The sequence below is a fragment of the Macrobrachium rosenbergii genome, chromosome 11 (genome assembly GCF_040412425.1).
Source record: "Macrobrachium rosenbergii isolate ZJJX-2024 chromosome 11, ASM4041242v1, whole genome shotgun sequence".
In the NCBI taxonomy this organism is placed as follows: Eukaryota; Metazoa; Arthropoda; class Malacostraca; order Decapoda; family Palaemonidae; genus Macrobrachium; species Macrobrachium rosenbergii.
Window position 1 is genome coordinate 37,789,030 of NC_089751.1, and position 11,587 is coordinate 37,800,616.

Consider the following 11,587-nt stretch of genomic DNA (forward strand, 5'->3'; position numbering starts at 1 on the left):
TTGTCAGCATACGACAAATGGGTATCCATGAAATGGGGTAACGACATCTTGCATGAAGATATCTTGTTCTATAAATCCTTAGCAGCTGCCCCTCTAATTCTGGACTCTCCACTGGATCATTAAGGACTCTCCACTGGATCATTAAGAAGTCTAGAATTTTCTGCATCCACTGAACTTTTCAACAGAGCTTCTTCACCATGAACACTAGACTCTTCTAGCTATCTAGATGAGGGGCATAGTTTACATCATAAGGCACGCAATTAGAAGACTATGACATCAACAATTCAGCAAAGGAGACGAGTTTTCTCATCAGGATAAGAAAACTATGAATTAGCGCATCAAACAGTGAATAGAAGTCAAAGTACGATTATAGTAGTTACATTGCAAGTCAGGCAGAATGTGAACCCTCAAAGTCCTTACTAAGACATTACTAATTAGACTATAAAGAAGCTCTTCTTAAACCATATGTGAATGTGAAGACCAAGCCAGTTTTGAATGTACAATTGAAGGCAGTGTCTCTCGATCAACAACTACTTAAAAAAAATGGATGAGATTCCATTTGTGCAAAGAATGATATAATGTTGGTAATCTTCAAGCACAATAGACAATGGGAACATTCTCTGATTTGACCTCTTCACCTAGCTCTATAATAGTTTCCTATGACAGGCAATTTGTGGCCCAGCCCAAGGACCCAAATGGGCCTGGCAGAAAAATCCTCTGAAAGTACAAGACTTGGATAACCATTAGAGACAAAGGACAAACTTTGTTATATCAGAACTGTCTCCCAGGGATATTCATGGGATTCTGAGTAGTTTAATGTAAGTGACTTGGCATGAGTACCAGAGAATAACACTCACCAGTGTAAATCAAAGGGTGTCAGAATCTCAGCCACCCCTGCTGTCAAAATTTTAAATAATACATGAAGAGACCAAGTGTTATGTGGCTCATTCTCAACATCATCCCTTACTCATAATGAGTGTATTCTCGAGTTCTCAAGCTTGCTGCAAGTACATTACTTGAGACATGATGATATTGGTCTTCCTGTAAATACAGGTAAAATGGTCACCCAATGCTAGCCTTGTATATCTTGTATTGCACATGGTTTTCTGTACATAGAATAACAGGATGGATAAACCAATAAGAACATGTAGCGGGTATAGGGTTTCTGTTTCTGTGAATGGCCAAAATACAGCAGTACAAGATATTAAATTTGTGAGTAGAGTAGACTGCACTTTAGCATACCATTAAGTTTTTCCAAGCTTCCTGACTAGGAACCACTGAACTAAAAGACAGCATTTAACTCAAAATCCCATTGCACTCTAGATTTTGAATTAAATGCTGCCATTTTACTTCAATGTTTCTTAGTTAGGAAGTTTGGAAAAATATGCTGGTATGCTAGAGTGCAATCAGTCTAGATTTTGAATTAAATGCTGCAAAAAGCAGACCTGTTCTTGACAAACCGGTCAAGAGTTAACTAAGAATACCAAACCATGAGGTAGTAACAAGGAAATATTCCAAATATTCCTATGTGCATTACACATCTTCACAGAGATCATCCATTATCCTTCAAGTACAAAATAAGGATATAATGAAAACGAGACCTCTGTATGCATCGTTCATCTTCTGAGTTCATCTACAAGCCTTCAGTAAGGAAAAATGCACCTGTATGACATTTGTCATTCCAAATCATATGCAAAAAAATAGACAGTAAGGAAAAATGCACCTGTATGACATTTGTGATTCCAAATCACATGCCAAAAAAATAGACATTCTTGAAAGACCAGTCAAGAGTTACTATAGTCGCATTAACTTCCGACTGGAAACAAAGATCAAGGGAAACAAAGAACAATTCCTTGAAACTCTAGATCCGCTATTTAGCTCACACTGACAGGGTCTCCTTGAACCCTATATGAGTAGCAGATAAAACTGTTCCTATAAAGAACCATAGTATCAGTTCACTGTACACAAGGTCAACAGGCTTGTGTGTCCTCTAAAATCGTTGAGGCCTTTTAAAAAGTTGTTCACTTTTATTAATACTACCAAAAATTTTTCCTAATCCAGTTGCTAACTACAGTAGCTCATTTTGCTCTACTGCTCTGCAGTACAAATCAACTCATTGGTATATTAGCCTACATGAAGACAAGAACAGTACTTTTCTCTGGAGGAATAAAATTCATGAGAACTCATTTAGGCAGAGGAAGAGTTGGCCAAGAATGGGGGAATTTACAACATTCAAATTTATATAAGCTATCTTCAGTCACCCAAACTAAGTATACCAATACCAATAAAGTCTAACTGTAAGTACATAATTTTGGATGCTTGTTTTAGACAAAGTAAATGACCCCAGGCCTTTCGACATATAAACAAAACCATGGTTGTAATAAGTTATAGGGCAAGGTACATAAGTATTCTCGGGATCTCTGACATTTGGAAGAATGGTACCCAACTTTCCAATGATCCAACTTATGCGTGGAAGTTTCCTGACTCGATAAACTGAATAAGGCATTACTTATGGTTCACATATCTTGTGGTCAAGGTGGCTCGAATTTGCTTACTGCCCATGCTAAAAGGAAAATCTAATGACAGCTCACGATGGCAGATATTTGACTTTTGACTTTTTGATAAGTATCTTCGTTAAAATGCTGACGATCATTAGTTCTAAAGTCCAGGGGTGGTTGACCAAAGCAGAATCCACAAAGATTCCCTTCCCCTATGAAAATCTTCCCATGAAATTTCTGATGGATGGAGAACACCAGACACATAGGGGAGTACTTGAAGGATGATTTCTATGATAGTGGTGGCACATCACACCACTCGACAGGTAACAACAGTGAAACTGTTTTGACCCTCTCAAGATTAGAGATTCTTAAAGGAGCCTTTTGATATAGAAATTAGTGTTTAATTAAAGGACTGCTTGCTTGCCAGGGAAAACCAAATTGGTGTTGACCACATCCTAAATATTCCAGTTCCCTCAATTTTGTGCTGTAGTGATAGGCAATTTAATTTAAGTTAATACTGATAATATTTCAAGATGAATATGCCTGACCAAACAAGTTGCCTAGGTAAGAACACAGTAACTTGTAATCCTAAGTTTAACTATTAATTTTTTATTATGTTTGCGACAATGTCCGGCCGTGTGACAAGGGTAAAAACTTAAGCAATATTGTAATTTTTAAATCCCAACCAAAACCTTAGGTATAATGGAAGAGTGATGGCTCAAAAAAAACTGATGCATACTTCAAACCTCATGAAAGCTTCTAGCTTTTTACTGGCAAAACCAGTACATTAGTTTTCACATCAACCCTAGAACTGGAGTTAAAACTGTTGAAGCTTGAGAGGCCATGAAGCCCTTGTGGTTTGTCTACCAAGTTTTTCAGAGAAAATCTGGATAGCATGACAATCCAACTATATTGCTTCCTCAAAGAGACATTAAAAGTTAGCTGCACTAATTCTAAATGTGTTATTACATACTTGTAATCTGGAGCAATCTCATTACCTTAGTTAAACTTAATGTGACTGACAATTTGACAATTGCTAATAAAGGTATGAATGGATTCAGTCCAGCGCTGGACTAGTGAAAATAGATTCTCATCAACGAAGAGTACAAACCAAATACAAACTTGAGTATCTCTTTCTAAAGTCAGAAGTGCTGTGTAGAAGCCGTCTGTAGACGAAACTCCAAGTATGGTCACCACACATTAGTGCAAGAAAGCGTGAAAGAACGAATTTAAGCTAGAGGTCTAAGGGCAGAATAAAAAGAGTACATGACAGAGCAAAGCGAACCTTATCCTTCAGCTTTCTGGGAGAAGAGGAGCCAAACCGCACTAGTTACCCACAAACATTCACGCTGATTATCAGATAGCAAAAATTTATTGACTGACCACAAAGAATAGAAGGAAGTGCATAATGCAGATCCTCAGGTCGTTCAACTAAAGTTAAGAGAAATGTAGAGACACAATTTGACCTAAACTACTGATACTTAACAGTGACAGGATAATGCTATGAAATGGCTACTTTCCAAGGAGTTCTATGGTGAAAATTACTTGGAAAAATGCTGCTTCTTAGACAGCTGATTACTGAGGGACTAAAAAACAACGTTCATTTGTGTTTCACAAAATGAACACTTAATCAGCTCCAAATTGGCAGTCTAGGAAATATGAACAACAAAAAAGAGACCTGGGGACAAGCATATGATTGCCTGTACAACAAAGAGAGATCTAGGGACAATATATATGTATATATATGCCTGAACATGAAAAAGAAACCTAGGGACATACATATGACGTGCCTGAACAACTAAAAGAGACCGAGGGACACGCATTTGATGTGCCAGAACAACAAAAAAGAGACCTAGGGACACGCACATCATATGCCTGACCAACGAAAAGAGACCTACAGACACGCTTTTGATGTGCCAGAACAACAAAAAGACCTAGGGGCACGCATATGACGTGCCAGAACAACGAAAAGAGACCTACGGACATGCATTTGATGTGCCAGAACAACGAAAATAAACCTAGGGGAACGCATATGACGTGCCAGAACAACGAAACGAGACCTAGGGACACGCATATGATATGCCTGACCAACGAAAAGAAACCTAGAGATACACACACACATGATGTGCTTGTGCAACAATAAGAAACCTTACACGCACATGAAGTGCCTGTATCACAAGAAAGATGGAGAATGAGTGTCAGGCCATAAGGCTAAGACTGATTCCGCAGTACTCAGAAATCACCCGTGACTCAGAGATACTGGAAATGACCCACAATTGCGAAGGAGCTCTCGAAAGACTGATGGTCCTGGATCACAAATCCGAATCAATAGCAGAGGATATGCCTCCCCACATGCATGGTCTACATGTAATTAATTATCCAACAGAAGCTGACTGACAGTATGAAAATTGCTGGAATATATGGAACACAGCTAAACCTTTCACTAAAAAGTTCTGTAACTTACCTGTTTTTGTGTTCCAGAGTTTTAATTACAGGCCTTCAACCCCATAAATCAGGAATGTCTCACTGCAGTGGAACAGTACACCTGGAACAGAGAGAGATAACAGTTATTTTAACTTATGTTTAGCTAAAGAAATTGTACCGTACTGTTCAAAAAACGTAACAAAGTTGTCTGTTAAGAATATAAGTGGTATCACTTTACAAACAAAATGTTTTGTTTTGTAAAACTACATAACGTCATATTTAAAATGGAAAAATAAGTGTTCATTTGTGGGAGAGAATGGGTGCAGAACATGTGTTTGTGAAATGTAAAATTTACACATACATACATACATATATACATATATATATAGAATAGGGGAATATATACAAAGAATATAATACGATGTACTGTTTATTAACATTATAATAACGTACGAGAGAGAGAGAGAGAGAGAGAGAGAGAGAGAGAGAGAGAGAGAGAGAGAGAGAGAGAGAGAGAGAGAGAGAGAGAGAGCGCAGAAAAAGAGGGCGATTTCTGAGCAGTCGAAGAGTACGAATACCGTGGGAGAAGGTCATATTGAGGATTAATTAGACAGCTCTGGGTACGTCATTATTGGATTATCCAACTTACGGACTTTCCAAAGGGATGGGCTGAGGATTAGCTTGTCACCAACGTTCATTTTCCTTTGTCCCTGTGATATGCTGGAGGTATATGAGTTTATTTTCATATACCTGGATATATGTACACAGCATTCATAACACCTATGGATGGAGTAAGCCTGTACCCTTCTGGGACCAAAAACACTTACTTTAATACAGTAGAACTTATTTTTCCTAAATCGACTACCCTTATTATTACTCCTGGAGCAGGGGTTCCCAAACTGGGGGTCATGGAGGGTCTAGAGCAGGGGTTCCCGAACTGGGGGTCATGGAGGGTCTAACACAGGGGTTCCCAGACCCTCGTATTGATTTGCTTGTAGCAAAAAAGTAGGTACATTCTTCACATTAAAATGTTAATAAATCAGTCATTGTTATTATAAACATTGATGACGATCAATGGAGATTTTTCTCTGCTGTAATTAATATTCAAAATTTTAAAATATATTCGTGCCATTTCAAATTAGGACGATTTTAAAAGGCTTATAAATGTGGGGGTCATGACAGGTTTGGTACTGCTGTAAGGGGTCACGTATTAAAAAAGTTTGAGGAAACACTGTTCTAGAGATTTTCAGTCTGCTGACGTTCCACCATTCTAAAGAGGTCTTTAACCGGGAGTCCCTGTACTCTCTACTGTTACTATATCGGTCAAGTCTAAAGAAAAAACTACCATTCTTTCGGCTATGATTCGGGTAGTTCTTTTGAACGCTGTCTCAGAAATCCCAACCGTCACAATCCCAGGGTTCCCTGGAAATGCTGTCCCTGTGGTAAGTGTAAATAGCACCTTTTCCTATTCAACATTATTGCACAGGTACTGCCCATAAATACTGAACTTTGCTAGTCTGTGTGAAGACTTTTTACGAGTCCTAAACTTCTGGCATGAAGTCTACTATGCAGTAAACTGCGGTTAAAGCTTTCTTTCACATGCTACTCTATGATGCCTATACCGGCATGTAAATACCCTGTGAGTCTCCAGTTCTCTTTAAATGCTATAACACTCAGTTTCCATGAAGAAACGTTTTCATTCTCAATTATTTTTGTTCTAAATGGCTATCCACATTGCATCCCTTACTAAGGCCCTATTAATCGCACATCAGCCCTAGCAAGGATACCAATTTCTGCTCGAAAAGCTGACGGCTAATATAATCATATTTTGCTTTTGAACATGTAAAGGTCTAAGTTCATTCATATCCCAAAAGTTTCTTAGTTTCATCACATGATCTCAATATTTTCAAGTATTATTCCAGTTTCAGTACTCTTCTCAACCATTATGCTATTGATTATAGTTAAAAGGTTCAAGTTGTTCCTTGAATTCTCTCAAACAGTAATAGTATTCTACCACCAAACATTTTTCATGAAATCTATAGTCAACGTCTATGGAATACTGTCTTATTTGTACAAACGATCTAGTACTCCCAGCAAAAACTTTGGAAAGGTTATGCACTTTCATTAACTGCTGTGATATCCTGAAGTCTGTCATTCCCCTGAAAATATTTTCCTACTTAAAAGCTTTATACTTTTTTTTTTCATGGAGTCAGTTCCACTTGCCTTCGAACAGTGAACATTAGTAGTAGCGCCTACTTCAGTGAAGCGAATAGTTTTTTATTTTTTTTTGCAATAGAGCAAAGGGCTCCTTGTCACTGAGGCGGGAGTTGAATCTCTATCGCTACAAACATGCATACACACATAATACAAATTAATCTCTATAATTCATAGGGTGCAAGCAACATGCCAAAGTAAGACTGATAGCCAGCATCCAAAAACGTTGAAACCTGACATTAATCGAACCCAGTGTACGAACTAATCAGTGTCCCAAGTTCAGTCAGATGAAAGTCACCGGAGTATAGGAACTTTGATGACACACTAAGAACATAATTTCATTTCAATAATTCGTGAATCCTGGGGGCTTCAAAACGTCCTGGTAAAATTAGTTTCCTTGTCCCAAATCCTCATATTTTCGTCTGGTTGGCGAATATAATGGGGCCCGTTTCCCCTCTTAGCCTTATTAACTTCTATTCTTTCACTCTTTAGGGGAAAGTTGCCCAGACTTCCGCATAACTATGTGTCAAGTGACTTGTAACAGCCTCTTTAACAGATGTGCTTTAATATCAATTTGCATTTTGTCCGAACTGAAAGTGCGGCAGTGCCACTCAGTGATTTATTTTACCCTTTTTGCCATGGCGCACATTACCATATACCCCTTTCTTTTCCTCATTTCAATGACCGGACATAGTAACTGTGCGGGCCAATCACCAAGCCACGAACGGCCTTTCGTCCAATGGCAAAGAAGCGAGGGGCGTGGCAGACACGAAGGCCAATAGCAGAGTCCGATTGTCATTGACGTCACTGTGGCAAGTGAATGAAGATCGCAGCGATTAAAGGTCACAGATAACAGAGATTTTCAAAATGTTTCGCTCACGTGCGACGAAGCGAGATCGTAAAAGAACGGGATAAGAATGAGTAATACTATTTCCTAAAATATGAATGCAGTTGAGAGTTCCCGAATAAAAAGATTGGAGTTCGTCAAATCCATTTAGTACAAGAAGTTAAGTCCTTCGTGCAAACGAAAATCCCTGGAATTCAATGAGATGAAGGAGAGGGGGGGGGGAATAGATGGAGGGGAATATGTTAAATGAGGGAAGAAGGGGGTGGGAAGGAGAGGGGGCGGGGAATAGATGAGGGGAATATGTTAAATGAGGGAAGAAGGGGGTGGGGAGGAGAGAAGGAAAGATGGGGAATAGGATGATGTGCATCACCCCGAAGCCAGGGAGAAATATTGATCATGACAACAAGTCTGTGATGAGTGCCGAATAATGACAACAGCATATATCCGAACAACATTTGGAGTGAAATTATATCACCATTTCTTTTTTACAATTTCCAAGGAGATTAAAGGAGAAATTAGTGGAATGATCAAATGTCGGAATGAGGAAGTTGGACAGGGAGAAGAAGGGAAAATGATTACTGTACTTCCTTATTCACAGTTAAATGCTGCGAAGCACGCCAGGCGTGAGAATAAATGATTCATGAAAATATGAATCGACTCGGTACTTATTTCTTTCCAACAGGAACGTGGCATGATTTGCTTAATTTACTTAAATTCTAAAGAAAAACTTTCGAAGAAATGTACAATATTACTTAGTACCTAATACACATATAGTCCTCCTATGATCTGCGTATTAATAAGTTTCCACCTTCCATTTTAATCCTAAATTCGCTCATCAACAACAGTCTAATGGTATCAGTAAAATCAATGCTTCAGTGTTTTACACCAGCGAAATAGTTAATCATAGGAGTATATTTTATCAGCCATTTTGGCAATGTGATGACTATGAAGTTGTGGTTTTCAGCACGTGTTTTAAGGTTGCTGTGCTTTTCTGTACAACACGTTAAACTTCGGTCCATGTCTCGGTGGGGTATGTACAACCCAGCAAATACTGACACGTCATACCCAAACTCCGAATGCCCTGGTGAAGTTTTTTCTTTATTTTTTTAACATTAACCTATTAAATTAAGCGCAAACAAATGACATCGGTCACGGTAACACTTAACAGGAGTTTATGCTTTAAGCCTATTTTGTTGCCAAGTTTTTCAAATTCAAAGGTCACCCCATTTACACTTAATTGCCCATAAACCTACCGATTCTTTACGTAACTTGAGTGACCTGTCTTACCTAGCCTGTCTTAGTGCGTCGTGACCCTAGCAAGGGGCCTTAACCCACAAACCCCTCCTCCCCCCTTCCCAAGTATTCACCAACACCGGATGTTACAATGGTTGTAAAGCTGTCGTGAAGTTTTACTTGTATCGGCAGCAACAGATATATAGCTTATAATACTGATGGGATTTCTTGTGAAAATTCTAAAATGTTAATTATTTTTTAATCATTCTTTTAAATATTTTTCCCTAACGATTTTTTTTCCTTTCCAGATCTTGACCTTCAATCAGACCTATGGAGAAGACCCTTCCATCACTGCCCTGAAGAAGGAGATCTCCGAAGCCTACAAGAAGCAGTAAATGTCACTACAAGGAGCTGAGCATAACCCCTACAAGCATAATATAATCAACAGTGTTTAGTAAAAATATGTAATCTAACAATATGTAGGTGAATTCAGTAGGTTATGCATCCTCCTCAACACAGTAGTAATGATAGATGATAAAGAGTGCATATGTGAATGACATTCCTTTATGAACCTTTTACTTTGTGTTCCTTGTGTTAGCTCTCTCAAAATGGGAATAGCAATAAAGAATGCGATAAACAAGTTTTGTCTGAGGTAAAGACGAGAACTGCTTCCTTCATACGTGAAATACAGCACATCTCTTGTGATTATTTATCATGGGTGTATTGTAGTGATTTTCTAATACTGTGCAGTAACAACGGCTCTATTGATTAGAAGACAGTGAGGATACTTTTCTCTCTCTCTCTCTCTCTCTCTCTCTCTCTCTCTCTCTCTCTCTCTCTCTCTCAAATACACACACACACACACACCAATTTGCGCTCATGACATCCAATATTAATTTCACTACATGGAATATAGCTAAAGGCATGGAAGAATCTCTTCCTAACGTGATCCAGCGTATTTGCCAATACGTTGACATCAAAGGGAAGATTGTGCTATTGCTCCCGCTACTTGCGTCCTCCTCTCTCTCCCATCCTCCCCTCCTACCCCAGCCCCCTCCCCCCCTTCCTCTCACCTCTATCTCCTTCACCCAACCCGTCTTCCCATTCCAATTTCTCCGAAAAGATCCAATTCCGATACACGTATATAGATTAGGTTACGTACGTGAAGTCGTCGTAAACATCGGATAGGAAGCTGATATTAAAAAAGAGCCTTTGCAATCTAACTTGTTATTTCCCAGTTATAATTTCTCCCGTTTCATATTTACCGAAAAGGTACTATTTGGGTTGTTTTAAATTCCTTATTGTGTTGTGTGTATACTTTAGTCTGTTATTCATGATAGTAATTTGCTTTTCAATTTAGGCATATGCACTCGATACATATATATATAGGCCTATATATAATATATATGTATATGTATATACATTATATATATAATATATATATATAATATATATATATATAATGTATATATATCTTTAATTGTGATAATAATGCTTATCAAAAACCGTCTTGCAAATTACCCCACGTCCATCTGACAATAATAGTGACAATAAATAATGTAATGATCATCGGTGAATCTATGGCAAATATATTTATATAATTGGTTTCATTTTAAGATTGGAGATAATGATTCCTTTCAGCTGACCTTGTACAGCACAAATAAATTCATGGCATTAAAACGCTCGTAGTTTTATGTTTCCTTTATACAACACTAGATGAAATATTAATCTTTTTTCTTTATTAATCTTTTTTCTTTTTTGTCCTAGTTTTGCTTTCGATGAACTGTTCAACAAGATGACTAGCAATTTTACTTTAATATTATTTCATACGAAAAGAAAAAAAATTTTTTTGACACCATGCAACATTAACATTTCACATGAACTAACTTTGAGAGAGATATAAGTTTTGTCGTGACGAGACTTTCGAGACTAAGGGGAGAAAATCCATATGAAAGAGACCTTTCAAGGCGGGGATATTAAACGCATCTCCCCGTAACGTCTCCCAATACCTGTACTCTACCAGACATTCCGTATTGTACACCTCCACGGATCTGTTAACACCGAGAAAATTCTTCCCCTAAAAATATACATCTCATTTGGATAAAATACTTCCACTGTCAGACACACTCTTGTTGGTTTTTCATTCCCATCCTTTAGGAACTTGAAATAGACACTCGAAATTAAACTGCGAATTGCACTTCTTAAGTAAACCGAGTTGATAAAGCAAATAATTTCTATTTGCTCCTTGGGAATTGAGAATACGCCCCCCAGTGGATCTTCTGGGTGGCAGAGCCATTGAGAAGGGGAGGGGGAGCGGAATTAAAGTTGCTGCGTTGCAATATGACTACTGATTAAAAATACAGCCACTGAT

The 11,587-nt window shown here is 38.1% G+C and overlaps 1 long non-coding RNA gene across 1 annotated transcript in view; it reads right to left on the reverse strand.

Annotated features, from left to right (window-relative positions):
* LOC136843332 (uncharacterized) overlaps nt 1–11,587 on the reverse strand; it is a 38,521-nt gene that overhangs the window by 4,008 nt on the left and 22,926 nt on the right. Inside the window, exon 2 of the long non-coding RNA XR_010854527.1 lies at nt 4,963–5,043. This is a non-coding gene — a long non-coding RNA (uncharacterized lncRNA). The remainder of the gene's footprint in view (nt 1–4,962; nt 5,044–11,587) is intronic.